Consider the following 23,436-nt stretch of genomic DNA (forward strand, 5'->3'; position numbering starts at 1 on the left):
AACCAGTGAGCAATTTGGATCTCAATGGCATGAATTAATGGTCAGGTTATTAAAAAAAATTATTTATGGTTTATTAAAAGAAGAGAAATTATAAAAAGAAAAAAAGAAAACATTTTTCCATGCTGTATTGGATGGGAAAATATTGGTTTTTCCCCTTTATTTGGTTTGAAATAACAAAAATAACTGTTTTTCCCTTTATAATGAATATTTCAGTAATTTTCAGACTTTGTATTCTCTAAATTGAAAATTCATTCATTATGATTCTCATGAATTATTTAAGTTATCTATGTAATTTATATTTTTTCCCAGTTTTACCTGAAGTTTGAGTCAAATTATTGGGCTGCCCTAGCTAAGTTCAAGTTTTTGGACTATGCTCATGAGTGTTACTTGAGTAAGAATAAAATATGCAAATGCGAAATGAAATCCTGAGTACTTATTTGTGCTACTCAACTACAAATAAAATGTACAAACATAATACAAATTTAGGGCTATCTTAGTCAATAGACAATTATCAACAACAAAATTACAAGTTAAAAGAAATTCTCCCTTCTACCTGTTGATGTGTTTTTCATGCACATGCGAACACAGAATAAAATATCCAAAAGTATCTTATCCTCTCTTGAACAAAGTTACTCAAGTGCTGAAGATTGGCTTAAGGATCACTTGAGATAACTCCAAGGTTCTGGTATGTCGAGTCACGACGTGTGGATAAGCACAGTTGGTCGATGTGATTGCTGGTATCACAAAGGGACTTACGTTGAATTGTTGAACACTTGAATCGCTGGAACTCGATCATCTGATGTTGCAATCTTGTGATGCTTTTTATCCTAAACTAACTTGAGTTCAAAAAAAAAAAGGGGCAAAAGGAAAGGGTTGAGAGAGTCTATTCTAAGGCCTAAAATGTAAGAACATTGATGAATGATTAGATGGAATCCTACTGAACGAGGTCTCACCATCAAACTAAACAATTTGACACAAACTCAGTGAAATCTTTTAAGGACGTTTCAAACATGTTCAAATCATTACCATCAAACATTTCTCACCATTCAAGTTAAGGCATAAACAATGGACGCATAAGGATTTGAATTTAAGCTCATATCACTCCAGTTGACAACGCAAGGCACACTTACAATCAGCAAGAGGCTAGCGGTATGGAATAAACAGATTCCACACAAATACATTCAACAAATCCTTCCATTCAATCTAATCAACATGAAAATAAATTGAGAAGTAGAACCATGAGGTTTGTTGAAATAACAAATTTCACCACAACTTCAATGAAAAGAGTATCTCATTTACAAGTCATAACAACAACTCTCCATTCTCCTAATCTATTCTATTTTTATTCACTAATTCGTCCTGTTACTAACTATTTTCCTTTTTAAATGAAGAGTTTTAACCTATTATAATGCTCTTAATACAATTCAATGGCTTAGATCAATTTGAGATCAATGGCCGAGATTTTACAATGAAAACCCTAATTAGGGTTTGTTACAACAAACTTAATTCTGGCCAATGAAATAATTACAACACTTTGGCATGACCAATAGATAATAAGGGTAGGTGTCTCAAAGTTTGTGCCATCACGAGTGAGTCGAGTACATTGAATTTGGACATGTTGATGTGGAACTTCTTCGATTGGTAGAGATAGTGACTGGGATGATGACTAGGATTCGACCTTCAACTTGCACTTGTAGGCTTGATAGATCATCATGAAGGAATATTTCTTGATAATCAACATTATCCAGCTTCAGCGATGATGATGATGATCTTCAAATCTTTAATTAACTCTTCTGAAACTATCCTCTTGAGGGCTTCAATCATAAAGGTGCAAGGTATGGATCTTGTCTTCCTCTTAGTTTTGAAGTATTGATGTTGCCTTGGAATGAACTCTTGATGTCACCATTGCTTCTCTCCTTTGGAATTCCTTCTTTGTGACTCCTTTCATGTTGTTGGTGTTGTGGATCCTGTCTTTGAGTAAGTGAATGCTTTTTGTGTAATCACCTTCTTGTGTTTGTCTATGAAGTTCCCTTGATGTTGAAATTTGATCCTCAAGCGACTTGTTTCATTCCTCCTCCAATGCGATCTCCTTAATTTCTTTCTTCATCTCCTGCATAACAAACAAGCAAGCATCAAATACATATGATATTCCTTCTATTATAACCTCCTAGTTTGATGTAATTATGTGATTTGCAAGTTTAACAAGGGCATCTATAGAGGAGGTTGCTCCTTGGTTTGAGAAAATTTGTTGTTTCCTCGATGAATTTGCTTCTTCCTTTGTGAATTTTATTGATTGGAGTCGTTGCTTCTGGATCAGATTTGATGTTGAGGCGCAGGGGAAGAAAGACCGAACTACAGAGGTAGGAGAGGAAGGAAAAAAGAACTACTCCTGCCCTGATGCTTGCCTGAATTCATTGTAGATTATGTATGAACTCATTGCCTTGTTGATAAAATTCGCTAATCTGCTCCTGAAGTTTGCTGATTAGAAAGAGGAGTTGGATTTGATTGGTGTTTGAAATGATTGCTTGAGCTTCCTCTTATAGGCGATTAGGGGAAGATTGTGTCATTTCCCATATAGGCCGACTTAGTGTAATGAAATAAAATTAGTAAATCTTTTTAGGCTGGCCGACTAGACTATTGACAGAATTTGCTCATCTATCTTAATCCTTGAAGTTCGCTCATCTAGCTTCAAACATGAAGTTTGCTCATGTGGTGGAGTTCATGAACTTTGTTTTAAATTGAATCAACTCAATGTAAATGTTTTCAAATCCCTTTCACTCCTTTACTATCAATGTGAACTTCGCTCATCTACCCCAAATCATGAAGTTCGCTCATGTGGAATGATTCCTGAAGTTCAACATGAAATTCGCTCAAACGGGCTGATTCCTAAAGTTGGCTCATCCTCCTCAAGTCATGAAGTTCGCTCATCTCCTTCAACTCACGAAGTTCTCTCTTCTCCTTCAACTCACAAAGTTCTCTCTTCTCCTTCAACTCATGAAGTTCGCTCCTCCCCTTCAACTCATGAAGTTCGCTCATGGGGTTCAATCCTTGAAGTTCGTTCATATAGATCAAATCATGAAGTTCAACATGAAATTTGCTCATGTGGTGGAGTTGATGAAGTTCACTCATATCTCTTAAGTCATGAAGTTCGCTCATATCTCTTAAGTCATGAAGTTCGCTCATATACCTTCAAATGTGAAGTTCGCTCATCTAGTCCATTTTGTGAAGTTTGCAAGTCGCTCATATACCTTGAAACATGAAGTTGCTCACCTCCCTTGATTCTTGAAGTCGCTCATATACCTTGAAATGTGAAGTTCGCTTATGTGTCTTAACTCCTGAAGTTTGCTCCTCTCCTTCAAGTCATGAAATTCGCTCCTCTCCTTCAACTCATGAAATTCGCTCCTATAGGATTGAAGGTGAAGTTCGCTCATGTGGTTGAGATCATGAAGATGAAAAGAAAACCAAAATGGACCCTTCCTTCTTTACTTCAATGTCAATCCTTAGATTTTACAAGCTTTCATTCACAAAACATGTCAAATTAACCTCATGAAGGTTTAAAATGCAAAATTCGCTCCTATCATGGAGCACATGAAGGAAACTTCGCTCTAAAGAATGAGTGATCTCAAATCAAAACCATGCTCACTATCTTCATTCAAATATTCCAACACACATTCAAATAAGGCCCTCTAAGGGAAATTTGCCCCAAGGGTGATGGTCATGAAGTACGCTCCTGAGGGTATGTACATGAAGTGAAAGTTCCGACTTACTCATCTCACACCTTACACAATACTATCCACTTGACTCTTGGCCTTATGACCACCTATATCCCTCTAATGCAAAAGCTACTAGCTAAGGACCCTAACACTACCTAGAAAGCAGGAAAAAGTGGGGGTCCCCATTTGCGATGGGGCGATGTGTGAATACCTCACAACACTACCAACTAAGCATAACATTTCATATAGGTTACTTCTAATTTTAAAAGTCAAATGTAAACTTAGATTCAATTTATGTAGCTATATAAAGAAGATTCGATTGAACATATTCCATTGGAAAATAGTTCTTCACATTAAGGGACACATCAAAGTGTCAAACACATACTGTGTTAATATTCTACAATATAGGACAAGAAGAGTTTAAAGTTTCATCATTATAAAAAAACCGTGTATAATGTCCAATTTTATCAAGTTAAGAAAATCAAGATATTTATGGAGATTTTCTAAAGTTCTGTATGGATAGGCATCAGCTCTTGGAGTATGGATCTTGTACTATAACATTGCTGAAAAGATGCTAAAATAGGAACTGGCATGGATTAAAGAGACATTAAATTTTAATATGATAAACTGACATGTCCGATGAAACTCAATAAATTTAGTTTAACTGAACTCTTATTCCTCACCCCTTTGAATTTGTCACATTGAGAATTGACTTCTTTGTGCTATCAATGACACTACAGCAATTTTAATATGATCTGCGATGTTCTTTAAATGATTCAAAGAACTCATAAATAAAAACTCAAAAGAATTATGAAATTCCATATCCAACATTTGCAAATTCACCATTACAATTTTTGTGCAGCCATTACATCCTTCATTAATTATCAGCTTGTTATGGACAAAGAAATTTGTATGATTGTGTTGAGACTTGTCAAGTACTCAACCTAACTCATGAGTTAGAGGTAGAGATAACCTCAATGAATCTACAAATTAGACTCCTAGACACATTGAGTCAATTGTACACACTCACCTATTGTGATCCAAGTCCCAGAATAGCATTCGAGGGGTAGATCCACTTAATAGGTTAAATATGACAACATGACTCATAGAAGCCAAGAACTATATCAAAGTACAATAGACCAAGGAACGACAAATAACTAAACAAGTTAGAAACTTCAATGACCATTTTATTTTTTTATTTTATTATGCCATTGTCCTATACATGATCTAAGAGTTTTGATGTAGTTAACACCAAGGCTATCCTCCTATATACTAAACTGAACTATATGCTCTTTCTCCTATTTTTTGTATTTGTCAAAGAATGGTAGTATACAGACAATACAAGAGGAGTGAAGGAGTGGTTGAATAGTTACAAGACTGCCTACAGCTTTGAAGTATGTTAACTTTGATGATGAGATTCTTCTATGTCAACGTTATCCTAGGTCGGTGTACCAACAATCTATATGGAATAGACTTTGTTAGAATAGACACCAGCATATGTATATGACAAGATGGGAGAGGAGCTAGGCTCTCATCGTTGTGTTGCATTCTATAGGTGATGAAAATACAATTGATGAGCCATGAAATCCATGTGTTGGCAATGATAGAGATATGCATTCCCAAGTGTCCTAGATCAAATGTGGAGATTAGTCATGAGTGTTGAAATTATAGATGAAATTCAATTAAGTTGAGGATGAAACAACATGGAAAGGCTTGGATAATGATGAGGGACCCTTAGAGTTGGTAAGGTGAGTGCTGCTATTCCCCAAGATTGAGCAAGTGACATCACTGTCAATGACTCCTTGAAAGCTTGATCAGATTGTGTTCAGTGTCATTGACCCAAAAAAAGTCCTATCACCTTGAGGCTAAGCTTGGAAAGATGATCAAGTTGTAAGAGACCGTGTGGTTGATATGAGTAAAATTCCCTTGCTGTGAATGGGATGTCTTAAACAAAGTTGATTAAACGAGTAAAGTTAACATTTTGGATCACTATCATTGAACCCCTAAAACCCCAACCTGCTCATAGGCACTTCCTTTGACCCCCTAAAAGCCCGATCAAGGTAGGATGATCTTTGAATTTTGATTGACATAGAATGTTTGATGTTTTTGCGGTGATTTGACAGGACTTGAACTTAAGTGAGAAAAGTTGATATTTTTGAGGCATTGCCATAGGCCTTTCAAATTCCCGACCTACCTCAAGGCATTGTCTTTTTCTCTCCCAAAGACCTGCTTGACATCACTTCCTTTGCCTACCAAAACCACAAATTTTCTTTGCCCTACCAAAACCACGAACTTCCTTTGCCTACCTAAAACCCCGATCTGTTTTAAGTCACTTCCTTTGCCCAGTCAAAAGCTTGACCATGCATAAAATCAGAAATAGTGAGAAATCGGCCATATAGAAGTGAGGTCTCAACCATAAATCAGGCGTAAGACACAAACTCAGAATTTGAAATATTAAATCAGGGATCAGGTAAGGGAATTCATTTCAGATTTTAAGATTGTTATGGTTCTCTTTTACATTTTGATCAACGTTTGTTTTCTTTTCAGGTTATAGATGCAAGGAAGAATGAACTTCATCACTTGAAGAGGATGAGGACATGCAAGGAATCAGCTCTAAGATGAAGACTCATCAGCTCACATACAACATCAAGATCACACTGTTTGAGAATTCAACATATGAAGGAGGGTCCAAGATAATGCAACACTCCAAGTCTCAAAGCTCTTGCAAGGCAGCGGATAGGATGACTTCCATCACAAAGAAGACACTGTAAAGCAAGTATAGGGCGTAGCATCAAAGGAAGTCAACACGTATACTTCTCTTTTTGAGCATTACACTTCAAGCTAAGGAGGTATATGCAACATGAGGATGTCAACTTGCTTCATGAAGAGAGAGATTTCATCACATAGATGTGTTCCAAGTTCAAGGAAGCACAAGATTCACATGAACAAGCATGAGAGTGCACGTGCTAAAGGAAGAAAATCTTCAACTATCTTGAATTTCCTCCAAAAATCCAAGAATTATTGCTAGCACATTAGGGAGATAGTTCCAAGGCGAAGACAGGAGATACTTGTAGAAGAGTCAATCAAAGTTAGAAGATGATGCAATTTGTCGTCTCATTCATGATGGACCCTGAAAATGTTGAGTACCAAGAGATATGCCTCCATCACCTACCATTGTGATGAGTTACAAAGATCAAGCAAGCTAAGGTGACACCCCGTCATCACTTATCCAATCACATCATTCCAAGATAGGGCATCTGTAATTTCCCAATAAATTTTGTTTTGTTTTTTAGGCCAATACAATTCATCCACAACAAATAACCCATTAAGGTTAGAGAGATAATCCAAACTTACTGAAAAGGGAACCCTTCCACCTTTTGTTCACCGAGAGCCCAGTCTGGGAGGGTGAGAGCATACGGTGTTCCGGGGATCGTTAGCAACAATAATCAAACTGAAATTACAATGTCTGGGCGGCAAGCCAGCCCCTTCTGCTTATCCAGCAGGATAGAAACCAAACTCTTGGCAGTAAACCGACCAAGGGGAAAAAGACAAGAAACTGAAATTCAATCACTCCACCGCGTATTTCAGCGGGAGGACATTACATTAAGCTATCACTCTACCGCATATTTCAGTGGGAGGACCACTTATTCAACGGGAGGACTGAGTACAAAAACTGAATTACAAAACCTAGAAGGCGGCAAGCCAGCCTCTTCCACTTATGCAGTGGGAATTACAAATGAAGCAGAAAGAAGGGATGATCAGTACTACTGAAACAACCTTACAACATAGAGATGAGATGAGGAGAATAATTGCAGATTTCTACAACAAGATTATAATTTTATGTTACACTGATCTGCAGGCTGAAAGTACAATTCAACAGCGTATGGAAACATCAAAATATTCATAACTCCCTCATTTTTCACCCGAATCACATGAAATCAATCCCAATCCCCAAATATAACTCTAACAAAAACATCCCAACCAGATTACAACTCAAACAGACCACTATTCATTTGGCATGCATCCCAAGGCAAATGCAAAAACCCACGCTATACCTGGGAAGTTCGATTTTAACTAGTAAATTCAATGCTCATTTTAAAATGCTAAAAACTCACACATTGTATCGCCATGGCAAGGAAGGAAGGATGAGCCGGTACCCAGAATGATGGAGCCGCCTGGTTAAGTGGTATGAGCAAAATATACTTTCAGCAGTCCCGCGACCAGCAACCAGAAACACATCAAATCCAACATAGAACACTCCATAATCTGCAACTCATACACCAATCAGCAATGGGAATACAAGGACACAGCTAGGTACTATCTTGCAAGTACGAAATTGAGACTTAGCTAGGAAGCCAACTTCGAAGCTCAGATTTTCAGTAGCCAATCTGGCAGCATAACGATGCAATTTTCAAAGATATGGAAATGGGAACTCAAATGCCATTTCCTTCAATTTCAACGCTTTCTCATTTGCATTTCGCTCCACTACATGTGGACCCCAAGAGTGGCGCCATTTCCCACAAGTCAACTTCTCACGCCTAAGGCAAGGACCCACGTGACACTTTGGCAAATATTAGAGATAAGTTATAAAAAATATAATATCTTTCTCAATATTTCGATATCTCATAATAAACATGAAATTCGCCAAGAACTTAGGAAAAATAGGCATTAATCCCAAATTTTAATAAATTGGTCGTCAATAATCAAATTAATTAAATATTAAACCTTAGGATAAGGAATTAATATTCAATTATTTCGCATGACTCTGGTACTGATTATTAACACTGCTAGGATGAAACTGAGTCAGGCCGACCACCAAAACTGTTGCAGAATCAAAACCCTGTCTACTGCCAAAAATAGAATTGTGCCACACTGCCACTTACTAAAAATAGTAAGTCAAGAACTAATGCTCAGAAAAGCACGATCATCACGTCCAGAGGCAAAACATGGAGAACTCAGTAGTACAGTAACACCAGAATGACCATTCCTTGACTTACTAAAAATAGTAAGTTCTCGTTTCATCAATGCTAGACCCTCATTCTTCATTCCACCTAGCCTACGGGTCTCAGGAATAGGCTAATGGACCACTGAGAGAGCGTCAATGAGAAGGAGACATTACAGCATCTACATTCAATGCACCTGACTCAATTGACGCGGCAAATAACTACCACATGTGGGCACAAAGTCCGATGCACCTACCATCATCATCTATTGGTCAAATATTCAAAGAAGGAAATGTGACCTATAAAATGTAATTTTATCATTAGTCAAGCATTAAATGCTTTGTAATGGGTGTAGCAAACCATAATTAGGGTATTCTATCTTCTAATATTCGCCATTGACTGTGAATCAATCTAAGCCACTCAATTGTAATGAGAGCACTATATAAGGCTCCACTTCTTCATTTGTAAAGGTTAATAGTTTAACAATAGTGAATAGTTAATAGTTCATAGATGTTAGATAGCAAGTAGTTAGAATAGAGTAGGAGTAGAAGGCAAATATTGTTCCCAAGACTTTGTCGTAAGCAATATATCAATTTCATTGAAAATGTGGTGAACTTTATGTGTTGATTCAAAATTTGCATGGTCTCTACTTCTCATGTAATTTTCATGTTGTTTAGATGAATGGAAGAACTTTGTGCATGATCAATGGTGAAATTCATACAACCATACTACTAACACCTTGTTGATTGTAAAGTGTTTTGCATAGTCAACTAGATCCATCTTAACCAAGCCTAACTTCAATTGCTACTTCTTCATTGATATGCATCTCCTTGATGGTATCTATGTTTGTGGTAGTGATTTGAACATCATATGCTTACCTTAGGAGATCACACTAAACTTTGTGGAGTTGTTGCATGGCAAAGCAAAGTCTAGTTGAGACTCACCAGAGATTGTCCATTGCTCTTACATTCCTAGGATTAGATTAGGTTTCTCAACCCTTTATCCTTTTGAAAAAAAAATTCAAGTCAAGTTAGTTTCCCACGTTCTAGCAATATTCAAGCATTCAAGTTTCAATGTAAGTCCCCTTGTGATTCCAACAAAATCACATCATGACACTGAGTCTATCCAAGAGCACGTCAAGACCTGACATTTGGAACCTTAGAGTCTGTAATGTCCCCTTTTCTGCTCTAATTTGTTATGGGGATTGTTGGTCAATCAAAGGCAGAATTAGGGTTTCCTATATTTCTAGGAGGATGTTTTGGCATTTTTGGTGGCTTGCATGTTGGAATTTCACAATTCTGATTTTGGATTCCTTCTGGGTTTTCAAAGAGCTTCACAATGGTGTGACATGCAACTGAATCTGAGAACTTTTCTGAACTTACTATTTTTAGTAAGTGGGGGTGACGATAGCTTATTTTTTGGGGTTTTTATGGGTTTTTGGAGAGCCTTGAATGGTGTGACATGCAAATGAATCCGAAGACTTTTCCAGACTTACTATTTTTAGTAAGTTGCGACGGCTACTCAGAATGTCGTTAAAATGCATTTGGACACACTATTTTTAGTAGTATGCTATTTTTAGTAAGTGCTATTTTAGCAGGGTTTCAGTAGGTCAGTTCAAATGGCTATTTCTGGCAGGTCAGTTTGAGCAGTTGGTCTTCCAGCATTTTTGGAGCTATTTTGGCAAGTCTGAGCTTATGTTGGTCGACTTCATGGTTGAAGAAAAATATTTTATAAGTGAATTATTTATAAAGCATGATGGACGCCTTAGAAAGAAATAAGTTAATTTTATGATATAATTCACTTTATTACCTTGGACACCATAACACACTTCATTGATATTTTTATGAAGTTAATTTGCTACCTTGAGGGGGTCGATTTGTTGGAAAATGTTGTTTAAAGTTGGATTATAACTTAAGGCAATATGGACAATTTATTAAAGGGATCGCTTAAGTTATATTAAAGTAATTTTCTCAATTACATGTTGGGCGCTCACATTATGTGTTATTTGCATTTTAATAAAGTGTCTTGTCTAGGGAAAATGGGACAACTTGGTGAAAGGGATGAAATGAAATGCAAATAAAAGTGAATTTGAGTGTCATTGTTTAGTCCCACATTGGAGGGAAAAGGAGGTTCGATTTGGGAGAAGGTTATAAATAAGTGCCTTGGCCTTCATTTGAGATGATCTTTGAGCAAATATTATAACAAAGTGTTGTCAAAATGCAAAGTGAAGCTTCGGGGAATGCTTACCTCCTAGCCATTGCTTGATTTCTTGCTTGCAATATTGCAACTAGTCGAGACAGAGCCTGCTCTTCATTCAGAGGAGTGGACTAAAGATAATGTCGCAGATTTATGTATTGTTTTCTAATCTTTGGCAGTGTTTTAGAATGTCCAGGTTGCTATTTGTGTCGTGTGCTAAAGAAGGTTTTTGTTCGTAAGTCTCAAAGTGTTCTTGTTCTTGTTCTAGGTATTTCCTCTATCTCTCTTTTTGGTTTAGGCAATGCATTTTGTGAGTTTGTAGAGCTGAATTTGGTGTCTTAGATTTTATTTTTGCAAATCACCCCCTTAGCTGGCCGTACCATGTGGCTGAGTGCTTTGGGATGCATACGTTATTTATTTGGGTTAGTTTGCAGTGGGTTGTTGTTCTAGGCTTGATCACCTACTTCCTAGGAGTCATATGCTTTCAGTCTCATGTCATTCTGATAAGATTTGAGGGAGTTGTGAGTGTTTTAGTGGGATTTGGTGTTGCTGGTCTGTTTGATTTTCGCGTGCTAGAAGTTTATCTAATTTAGAGTTTTCTGAGTTTGGAGTGTTTTTCTTGTGTGGAAAGTCCCTTGTACCTTGTGGAGCAGATTGAGCAATATGTGGAGTTGTGTTCAATGATCTACCTTTGTTGCAGACATGATAATTATTGTAATGCTGAATGGTCGTACTATCAACAAGTTATATTTGGAATTGCTCTTCATTTCCCACTGAACAAGTGGAAGAGGTTGGCTTGCCGCCTATATCTTATTTTGTATTACTGTCCTCCCATTGCATAAGCAGTAGAGTTGATTGTTAATTCCATTCCCAATCCTCCCACTAGATAAGCAGTTGAGTGATTGTTATTTCAGTTTCTTGGATTGTCCTTAGTTGGTTTACCACCAAGTGATTTCTTCAGTATTTTTGTCACCCGTTGTATAAGCAAAAGGGGTTGGCTTGGTGTCCAAGCATTGTAATATTTCCAGTTATTAGAAGCTAATGATTCCCTCAACACCGTATGCTCTCATCTTCTCATATTGGGCACTTGGTGATCAGAAAGTGGAAGGGTTACAATTTCAGCATTATTGTATTTTCGATTTCCTAAACTTAACGGGTTCTTGTTATGTTGTAACTGGAAATTAATCAAAACAAATTGTAGGGATATTACAGTGGTATCAAAGCTGGTTTTCATACCAACCTGTGTGTTCAATTGATCAAAGAACAAGTTCTCCCTACCATCCTGTTGGGTCGTGGTTTTTTGGTTGCATATCAGAGTTTGGAAGAATGTCTACCACAGATAAGTCTATGTCTAAGTTAATGTAAGGATTGATTAATTTGATGAAGGATCAAAATATTAGAAGGGGGTTGGTAAAGGTTCTTGCAAAATCCAAACATAAGGAAGAGTTTGAAAATAATATCTTTAATACAAAGACAAATGATGGAATTGGTGCTTTGACACATAACTTTGAGACAGTGCTTCATGAAGACTCTTTGGTGCTGCATGCACCTACCACTGATGAGGTTGTCATTCAAGAAGAAGAAAAATCAATATTTGAGGTTGTGCATGATGAACCCCTTAATGTTTCTTATGGAGCTAGTGATGGTGTTGAATGCACTCATGTGCTTCCAAACGAAGAGAAAATGAAGATTGAAGAAGATACTGTCATTGAGATTATAGAACCAACTATGATAGATTAGCCACAAGGATATCTGAATTCTTTGGTTCCCCTCTAATTGAGTCTAGCATTATTTCATCACCTTTACCTTATCTTGTCATGTAGTCAAACCATAGTTTGGGATTTGTTGAGTATGATGATGAGAGAAGCTTTGAAGAGGAGGTACATGAGACTTGGGGCAGCCATGGAATCGCTACTGAAAGGTATGATAAAGATTTTGATTTTGGTATTCATCATAGCAGCAGTTCACTTTCTTTGGAAAATCAGTTTGTGGTTTCCAATGATAACCCACTATTTGAGATGAGTATAGTGAAAACATATGACAATCCACTTTTTGAGTGGGAAGATGGAACATCACTTGGTTTTGGCATTGCACTTGGTGAAAATAACAATGTGTGGAAACCAAGAGAAGATTCACAATCTAAGTTAGATGATACTTAGAGCTATGGTGAGCACTTTTTAACTGAGCAAAGTAATCAGCCTTTTAGTATTTGGGATCCAAGTGTGAAGGCAGGTAAGGATGACGAGGAGACCGTGTGGGATGAATTTCCCTTTGATCCTGATGAGGCTCAAAAAACTAACTGTGTTGTAGAGTTGGAGGACCATATGGTTCTTGATGATGGAAAGTTTAAAGAGGTTCTAAAATACAAATTTGATTTACCTATTCATGAAATTGGTGGTAAGCAAAAACTTGAAGATTTAGTAGAATCTGATCCTCTTTATGATATTGAGCAATTGCAGCTAGTGGGTGGTGAAGAAAAAGAGTCTTGGAGCAGCTTTGAGGGCAAAAAAGACAAGAAACAAATTTCCGTTTTTCAATTACAGCCAATCACCAGTACACCACCTTTGCATGTTCACGAGTGGAAGGATAAATTCATGAGGTCCTTTGAGAATGAGGTGCGAGTTCTATCTAGGTTTGACCATACACATAATTTGATAGAAGAACTCTATTGGAAGGCTCAAATTGAAGAGAGACGGAAAGGAGTTAAGAATGAAGTTTCTCTCCCTAATCTGCAACTAATCAAAGACTCTTTGGAGACATTGAAATCAAAGTGCATACAATTGATCACAGATCGCAATTATGCCATCAAATCTGCAAAGAAGATCCTTAGTGCTTTCCAAGGAAAAGAGAGGAAAGTTGAAGAGCTTACTCTTGAGCTGAGTCAACAAAAGAAATGTTAGAATACTCAGTTCTAATGGAGGTAAAAGATCAATTTGCTGATTTCAAAATTTTCAGGGAGCAAGAGAATGCACAAAGAGCTGAAGAAATCGAGCAAGCAATTGGTGAGCTTGATAGTCTTCAAGAAGAGTTTGATCTTGAGAACTTCAAAAGAAAAAAAAAAAGTTGCATGTGCAGATTCAAATCAACAAGATTGAAATGAGCAAGAGGAAAGGGATGGCTTCCAGATTCTTAATAACCCTCTCTTTGAAGTGGGTATCAAGGAAAGTTATGAAAACCCTATCTTCGTGATGGATGATAAAACATGTGGTGAAGTGATCGAACATGAGACTGAGTATGGTTTCCGGTGTATGGATGATTTCAACATCTTTAGCATCAAGGTATTGTCTAAACATAGTTCAATAGCCATCCAAGGTTTCCTTGCAGCAGCTAGGAGTGAAGATTTCAAACTTGTTACTCATGAAGTAGGGGAGAAAGAAGGACTAGAACGTGGTGATTGCATGCTTGATAACCTATTCCTTGGTTTGAACGATAATAAGGCTCATACTAGTCCATTTTGGGAGTTGGATTTGATAACAACATTTGTTCCATACTCCAATGTTGTCAAAGCTTTCATGGTTAGGCTTCAAGGGTTCACTAGAGGAGACATCAATTTCTTAAGTATGCACATGGTCCTTACTAGCACTTGGGGATGTGTTGAGTTTTCTTTTCAATGTGTTGGGAATCACTTTCGGTTGGGTATCCAAGCTCGAGATCGTCAACATGGTCTAATGGAGCTTATTACATGTGGAAAGGAGGATCTTTGGAGGGATAAGGAAAAAAAATTTCAGTCTTGATGGTGTTGTTCCCTTCTTTACCAGCCATTTGATGGTTCATTTTACTCATCAACTAGTGGATTGGGAAGATATTCTGAGAAAAGGATGGTTCTATGTGGAGTTGGAGTCACTAGAGAGGATATTTCCAACGTTGGACGTGAGCAAATGTGTTGTTTTAGATGACGATTTTTGTTGCAGCAGCTGTTCATCTTCTTGGATGCTGATTTTCCTAAACTCAGATCTCAAGTCAATCATTTCAGACTTGGTAGGCTGCTGGAGTACTCTTTTTCAGACTTCACAGTCTCCTGGAAGGACGGGTTTATGGTCTCAAGTGACAGGTATGGCGAGTTTGGGCAATCAGTATCCGTGTATGGGAAGTGTTCAAGCTCTAACTAGAGGTTATCCTTATGGCCTTTCTTCTTCTTATAGTTGGGACAACGAACCTTTGTTTTCTTTGGTTCACCTTTCTGAGGTGCTTGGAGTGCGAACTACAAGAGTTTTCAGAAGTCTCCATGTTTGTATCAGAATAATTCAATTGAGGCCTAGTAGATTCATGTGGAGTTATGAGAATGAGGCTGTTGAGCTCCTGCAAAAGATTGTTTTCCTCCTTGCAAGGAGATTTGGAGGTGTCACATTTACAGTCATGGCTCTGCTTGACACCTTGGGGAGATATGTTGTGGAGTTTGATTGTGAGTTGAGTAGACTTAATTTTCTATTGCCCAGGCTTGTGATAGACAGTGGCATTGTTGATATTCATAACTCAATGCCTTATGGGCATGAGATGTTGCATCATATTGATTTCAGTCCCTCAAGATTTTTCAGTTTGAGTATTATGGATGGTAACATTTTGGAGTTACAAGGGAGGTTAGTGCAATTTCAATGTGATGTTTTCACTGATGTGATCAGAGTGGCGCAGCATCAGCATGGTGGGTTCTTCCCGAGACAAACATGGGACCCTGGGATTGTACTTACTTTGGTGTGGATCAGTTTAAAATTTTTTGGAGTTGTGATGGCATTGCTTGAGGACAAGCAATTTTGGAAAGGGCAGACTGTAAGTCCCCTTTTCTACTCTAATTTGTTTTGGGGACTATTGGCCAATTCCGAGACTCGTTGGTCAATCAAAGGCAGAATTAAGGTTTCCTATTTTTCTAGGAGGATGTTTTGGCATTTTTGGTGGCTTGCATGTTGAAATTTCACAGTTCTGATTTTGGATTCCTTATGGGTTTTCAGAGTGCTTCGCAATAGTGTGACATGCAACTGAATCTAAGGACTTTTATGAACTTACTATTTTTAGTAAGTGAGAGCGATGACAGCTTATTTTTCTAGGATTTTCTGGGTTTTCAAAGAGCCTCACGATGGTGTGGCATGCAAACGAATCCGAAGACTTTTCTGGACTTACTATTTTTATTAAGTTGTGATGGCTGCTTAGAATGTGGTTAAAGTGCATTTGGGCACACTTACTATATTTAGTAGTATGCTATTTTTAGCAGTGCTATTTTTAACAAGGTTTTAGCGGGTCAATTCAGATGACTATTTCTGGCAGGTCAGTTTGAGCAGTTGGTCTTCCAACATTTTTGGAGCTATTTTGGCAAGTCTAAGCTTATGTTGAGCGACTTCATGGTTGAGAAAAAATATTTTATAAGTGAATTATTTATAAAGCATGATGGACGCCTTAGAAAGAAATAAGTTAATTTTATGAATTAATTCACTTTATTACCTTGGACGCCATAACACACTATTGATATTTTTATGAAGTATATTTGCTACCTTGAGGGGGTCGATTTGTTAGAAAATATTGTTTAAAGTTGGATTATAACTTAAGGCAATATGGACAATTTATTAAAGGGATTGCTTAAGTTATATTAAAGTCATTTTCTCAATTATATGTTGGGTACTCACATTATGTGTTATTTGCATTTTAATAAAGTGTCTTATCTAGGCAAAATGGGACGACTTGGTGAAAGGGATGAAATGAAATGCAAATTAAATTGAAATGAGTGTCATTGTTTAGTCCCACATTGGAGGGAAAAGGAGGTTCATTTGGGAGAAGGTTATAAATAAGTGCCTTGTCCTTCATTTGAGACGATCTTTGAGCAAATATTATAACGAAGTGTTGTCAAAATGCAAAGTGAAGCTTCAGGGAACGCTTACCTCCTAGCCATTGCTCGATTTCTTGCTTGCAATATAGCAACTAGTCGAGCCAAAGCCCGCTCTACATTCAGAGGATTGGATTGAAGATAATGTCGCAGATTTATGTATTGTTTTCTAATCTTTGGTAGTGTTTTAGAGTGCCCAGGTTGTTGTTTGTGTGGTGTGCTGAAGAAGGTTTTTGTTCATAAGTCTCAAAGTGTTCTTCTCGTTCTAGGTATTTCCTCTATCTCTCTTTTTGGTTTAGGCAATGCATTTTCTGAGTTTGTAGCACTCAATTCGGTGTCTTGAATTTTATTTTTGCAAATCGCCCCCTTAGCTGGTCGTACCTGTTGTGACCATTTCACACATCGCCCCATTGCAAATGGGGACCCCTGCTTTTTTGCTTTCTAGGCTTTGTTTTTAGGTCTTTTAGGGTTTTGTCTATTAGCCTTTGCATTTTGAGTGTCGCCAAGGGGATCACATGGATAGCAAGTCCGGCTTGAGTGATGTCCTGATCTTGAAATTTTGGCTAAGTCTGAAAGTCCTGATCCTAAAATTTTGGCTAAGTCTGAAAGTCCTGATCCTGAAATTTTGGCTAAGTCTGGAATGTCCTGATCTTGAAATTTGACTAAGTCTGAAAACTGAAAAACCTCAAAAAACTAGATTTTGCAATATAACTCCTGGAGGTCTGAAACCACTCTCAAACATCCTGAAAGTATATATGGAATATAACTTAAAGTATAAGTGACAGAAGAAACATAGAAGGAAATGTCACTTATACTTGAATGTTATATTCCATAAAATTATCCTGAAGGAGAGTTCAAAAAGTCAAATTTCGCTCCTGACCCTCTCAGGAGGTCCAAGGCGAATCTTGCCCCTGACCCTTTCAGAGGGTCCAGGGCGAAAATCAACCTAGGACTCATTCCTGGCCTTATTCGACCAAATTTTGATTTGCAAAGCATTTTGATTGGACTTTGGGATTGATTGAACACCTTGAAGAAAATGATGAATTTTGGCCAAGATTAGAAATTTCGCTCCTGACCCTTGTTGAGGGTCCAGAGCGAAATTCATTGTAGACTTCATTTGCCACCTTGTTTGAGCTTCAAATCTTGTTCCTGGCCTTGAAAATGATCTTACCTTGCCCTGTGAAGTGATTTGAAACTAAAAGATTGAGCAATTTAGCCTAGATTGTAAATTTCGCTCCTGACCCTTACTGAAGGTCCAGGGCGAAAATGTGGTTCAAGTTTATTTCTCGCTAATTTTGGCTAACTTGTTTTGTGCAAGGTTTCCCGGAGAGAAGATTGGACGTTACTGGATGCATTTGAAAGTTTGAAAGTTTGAAAATTGTTGAATTTTGGGCAACAAAGATAATTTCGCCCCTGACCCTTACTGAAGGCCCAGGGCGAAATTCTCCATGAAGGTCATTTTTAGCATTGTTGTGGTCAAGATGAGGTATTAAAGGCAAGAAGAGCGGTGGAATGAGCATGCTGAAGCCCCAAACCCGTTTGAAGACCAAAGGATGAAGGAGTTTTGCCTAGAGAAGGCAAATTCGCTCTTGACCCTCTCTGAGGGCCCAGGGCGAATTTCTTGTGGACACACTATTTTATCCTTTTTTGGACATGAGAATTTATTCATAGCATGAAACAAGATAACATCTTCCTTAGCCAAGGAATTTCAAGATGAAAAGTGAAACAATTTGATCATGATGGCAAAAAGCGCTCCTGACCCTCACTGAAGGTCCGGAGCTTGATTTTCAAATTTGCATTGTACTTGCAGGATCAAAGTGATTTTATGATTGGAAGAGATCAAGGAAAGCATGTTCTATCCATTGAATATAATTTGAGTGGTCAACGAAGGAGGAAATCAACCCTAAAAACAAAAGGCGCTCCTGACCCTCACTGAAGGTCCAGAGCGATTTTCTTGAGAGACACATTATTTTATCACTTGTTGGGCTTAAAGATTTATTCATAGCATGAAAAAGGAAAGTTCTTCCTTATCAAAGTGATTTCAAAGGGAAAGGTGAGAGAAAATAGCTTAAATTTGCAAAAGCGCTCCTGACCCTCACTGAAGGTCCGGAGCTAGATTCTAAAAGTACAATTTTCTTGCAAGGACAAAACAAGTTTTGTGATTAAAATAAATGGAAGAGGGTGCGTTCTATCCGTTGAAGATAATTTGGAGAAACAACAAGGCATGAATAAGCTTAAATTTGCAAAAGCGCTCCTGACCCTCTCTGAAGGCCCAGAGCGAAATTCTTAAAAGTTCATTTTTCTTGCAAGGTCAAAGCAATTTTTTTGGTTGGAATGGATGCGTAGAGGTATGTTTTACCCATTGAAGAAAATTTGGAGGACTAACAAAAGATGGATAAGCTTGAATTTGCAAAATCGCTCCTGACCCTCTCTAAGGGTCCAAGGCGAAAAAGGAATAAATACACTTTCCTCCTAAATATCAAATGAAATCAAACTCAAAATTCCAGTTAAAAATGCCATTTAAATGTCTAGATGAGGTTTTGGACGGAAAAAAGGAGGTATGCAAGGTTTAGATTGAAAAATCGCTCCTGGCCTTCACCAAGGGTCCAGGGCGAAATTGATGATATCCTTCATTTTTTGCATTAATTGAACGTTGACATTCCTTGAAATTCACCAAAATTTGCTAACTTTGGGGCATTTGAAAAAATTAAAATTAAATTGGCATTAAATAAAGACATTTTGGCATTTAATAAATTGATTTTAGGCCTTAAAAAATTGAACTTTTATTGTGAAGGCATTTAAAATTAATTTTTTGTTAAATTAAAATTAAATGTGGAATGCACAAGCCCTTATTTTTACTTATTTTGACAAGTCGGCCTTCTTCTCAGTGGAATTTTATTTTATTTTAAAGCTTATTTGCTAGGTCGGCCTCAACAAGAATCAAGGTAAAGCGCTCTATATATTGGAGGTGTTTTTTTTCACAATTCAAATCATTCAATCATCCTTTCAAGTGCGAATTTGGAGAGCTAATTGAAGGTGCGAAATCTAGCTGGAGTGGAGCAAATTTCTACTAAGTGTGGAGACTAAGGAGGGCGAAATTCATTTTGAAGGCTATTGGAGAGGCGAATTTCTTGCTAGATTGGAGGATAATTTCCAGATTTTTGAAGAGGCTAGTGGAGTTTATTCTTTTCCAAGCTAGAGGAGGCGCAATTCGTTTAAGGGAGAACTTTGATCTACACTTTGCCTAAGTGAAATCCACTTTTTCTTGCATCAGTTTTCACAAGTCTTAGAGTTTAATACTCAAGAGGAGGTATGGTGAAATTATCTTAACACCCTTGTTCAAGGTTTGATTTTTGGGCACTTTTTGTAGAAAAGTCTAAGTATTGCATGGTTAATTAGGAAATGATAACTCTAGTTTCCTAATTAAAATCTTAAATCTTCCTTTTAAGTTTAATTTCTACACTTCAAGATATATTACTAATTGTGAAATGTTGTGTAGGTATCAAGATGGCAACTCCCAAGCTCGAAGGATCTACAATTCGGAAGGCTCTCCTCAAGGAAAATCAAGCCAGATCAAGGACGGTCTCCTCCAAGAAGATCAAGCAAGGAGAAGGGCGACCACCTCCAGTCTAGCATCGACAAGGATGGCTTTCTTCGATCAAACATCAACAAGGGCGACTTCTCCAATCCAGCATTCCAAGGCGAGGTACATCAATCATCCTGCACATCAAAGACAAAAGGAGTTAGAGCAAGGGTTCGTTGAAGGAGCAGATAGTTCTAGAAGAATTAATTAAAGCTAGCTTCTTAACAACATCAAATCGAATATCTACCAAGTTACAAGTGTCAAACGAGGTGGCATCCTAGTCATCACTTCTCCAGTCAGTGTGGTCCACCTCAGCATGTCCAGATTCAATGTACCTAACTCATGGAAGGTGGCACAAACTTCGATGTACCTACCCCAGCTATCTATTGGTTGAATTTTCCAAAGAAGACATGTGTCCTAAAGATATAATTTTATCATTGGTCAAGCATTAAATGTTATGTAATGGTTGTAACAAACCCTAATTAGGGTTTTCATTGTTGAATCTTGGCCATTGATCTCAAATTCATCTGAGCCATCGAATTGTATTGTGGGCACTATATAAGCCCCGACTCTTCATTTTATATAGAGCAATAGAAAGTAGTTAGAAAGGAGTTAGCGAATAGAGAATAGTTAGAAGGTGATTAGCCAGTTGATAGAATAGCAATTAGAGTAGAGTAGAGAGAGAAGGCAAAGATTGTTGCCAAGATGTTGTTGTAAAAGACTTGTAACTTCATTGAAGAAATGGTGAAATTTATGGGTCGATTCGACAATTTGCATGGTCTCTATACTTCTCATATTTGATTTCATGTTATTAGATGAGTGGAAGAAATGTGCTTGATTGATGGTGAAATTCGTATATCCATACTACTAGCAATTTGTTGATTGCAGACTTGCCTTATGTAGTCAACTGGAATCATTCAACTTAAGCTTAACTTCAATTGTCGCTTCTTCATTGATATGCATCAGCCTGATGGTGTCTATGCCTGTGGTGATGATTTGAACATCATAAAGCTTTCCTTTGAAGATCGCACTAACCTTGTGGAGATGGTCCTGGGATGTCAAAACAAGACTTAGTTAGAATTTCATCAAAGATCATTCATTGCTCTTACATTCTTAGTGTTAGGATTAGATCCTTTCCTCACCCTCATCTTTTTCCTTTTTTTTCCAAGCCAAAGCTAGTAAAATCCTGTGTTCCAGCAATATTCAAAGCAAATCAGAAGTTTAGTCATCAAGTGTAAGTCCCCTTGTGATTCCAGCAAATCACATCATACCACAAAGAGCTTATCCACACGTAGAGATCCTACAACAAAGAACCTTGAAGTCACCCTGATTGATCCTTTTCGCGATATCTTCAGCATTCAGAGACTTTACTCAAGAGAGGATAAGGTACCCTTTAGGTATTTTATTATGTGTTTGATAGTGTACAAAATACACGTCAACAGTACCATATGGATAAGTGCTTTGGGATGCGTGTGTTATTTATTTGGGTCAGTTTGTAGTGGATTCTTGTTCTAGGCTTGATTTCCTACTTCCTAGGAGTCATATGCTTTCGGTCTCATGTCATTCTGATAAGATTTGAGGGAGTTGTGAGTGTTTTAGTGGGATTTGGTGTTGCTGGTTTGTGTGTTTTCAGCGTGCTAGAAGTTTATCAGATTTAGAGTTTTCTGAGTTTGGAGTGTTTTTCTTGTGTGGAAAGTCCCTTGTACCTTGTGGAGTAGATTGAGCAATATGTGCAGTTGTGTTTAGTGATCTACCTTTGTTGCAGACATGATAATTATTGTAATGCTGAATAGTAGTACTATCAGCAAGTTATATTTGGAATTGCTCTTCATTTCCCACTAAACAAGAGGAAAAGGCTAGTTTGTCGCCTATATCTTATCTTGTATTACTGTCCTCCCATTGCATAAGCGGTAGAGTTGATTGCTAATTCCATTCCCAATCCTCCTGCTGGATAAGCGGTTGAGTGATTGTTATTTCAGTTTCTTGGCTTGTCCTTGTCTGGTTTACCGCCAGGTGATTTATTCAGTATTCTATCACCCGTTGTATAAATGGAAGGGGCTGGCTTGCCACCCAAATATTGTAATATTTCCAGTTATTTGAAGCCAACGATTCCCTCAACACCGTATGCTCTCACCTTCCCATATTGGGTACTTGGTGATCAGAAAGTGGAAGGGTTACAATTTCAACATTATTGTATTGTCGATTTCCTAACCTTAACGGGTTCTTGTTGCGTTGTAACTGGAAAGTAATCAAAACAAACCGTGGGGATATCACAAAGTCATCCCATTTGATCACAAAGCTTAGCATTTGGGAGGATTTTGTTCAAGAGATGATAGAATACTTGGTTTTTTATTTTGTGTTGCATAGTGCATAAAAACACTTGAACAAGTTGTATAGAACTGCAAAGGGAATTCCCATATGTACATCTAGGATGTTACAACATTAAATCTGAATTATATGTCTACAATATTGGTGTTATCCGTATTTTTGTATTCACAAAAATAGACAACCCCTTTAACTTTTTTGTTAAAAAATGAAAAAGTTTACTCTAAGACACGCTTCTTGAGGCAAAATTTTTCTTTTCCCTTGCGCTGGATTAATCCTCAATCTATCATTGATCCACGTTTCAAATTTCATCGCATTTCGAGTTCGTTTGCTATGTTTTTTCTTCAATGTCAGGTTTTTTCTTCCTAACTACAGGTGGGAAATTATCTTTTGATTGCAAGTTTTATTTTTCTCTTGTTTTAGTGTTGTAGGGAAATTTTAAAATAATTACAAAAGTACTTTATTTAAAACTAGTTACTTGTAACTTACCTTTTATTTCCCCCTTGTGTTTTATGTCTTTTAAGTCATTGTAGGAACTTTTTGGACAAATTACAAGTGAATTTAAAATTATAAGTTTAAAAAAAACTTGTAATTTCTTTTAAAAGTTCCTACTTAAGTGAATTTTAGATGTAATAGGGATTTTAAATCCCTATTACATGTTTGTTTTAAGTCACTTTAAACTTGTAAAAGGGATTTTATTTCCCTATTACGAGTCTTTTTGTCAAAGTCATTTTAAACTTGTAAAGCGGATTTTATTTCCCTATTATAAGTTATTTTGACGCGTCTTTTTTTTTTTTCCTCTCACAAACCCGAATTTGCCCTAGGACTTGAAAAAGTGAAACGATCAAAACTTGTAAAAGGGATTTT

At 37.3% G+C, this 23,436-nt stretch overlaps 1 protein-coding gene across 1 annotated transcript in view; it reads right to left on the bottom strand.

The window, feature by feature from the left end:
• The window catches only part of LOC131041903 (exocyst complex component EXO70A1), a 255,729-nt gene that overhangs the window by 168,593 nt on the left and 63,700 nt on the right, over window positions 1–23,436 (bottom strand). The window lies entirely within an intron of this gene.

The sequence above is a fragment of the Cryptomeria japonica genome, chromosome 7 (genome assembly GCF_030272615.1).
Source record: "Cryptomeria japonica chromosome 7, Sugi_1.0, whole genome shotgun sequence".
NCBI classification, from domain to species: Eukaryota; Viridiplantae; Streptophyta; class Pinopsida; order Cupressales; family Cupressaceae; genus Cryptomeria; species Cryptomeria japonica.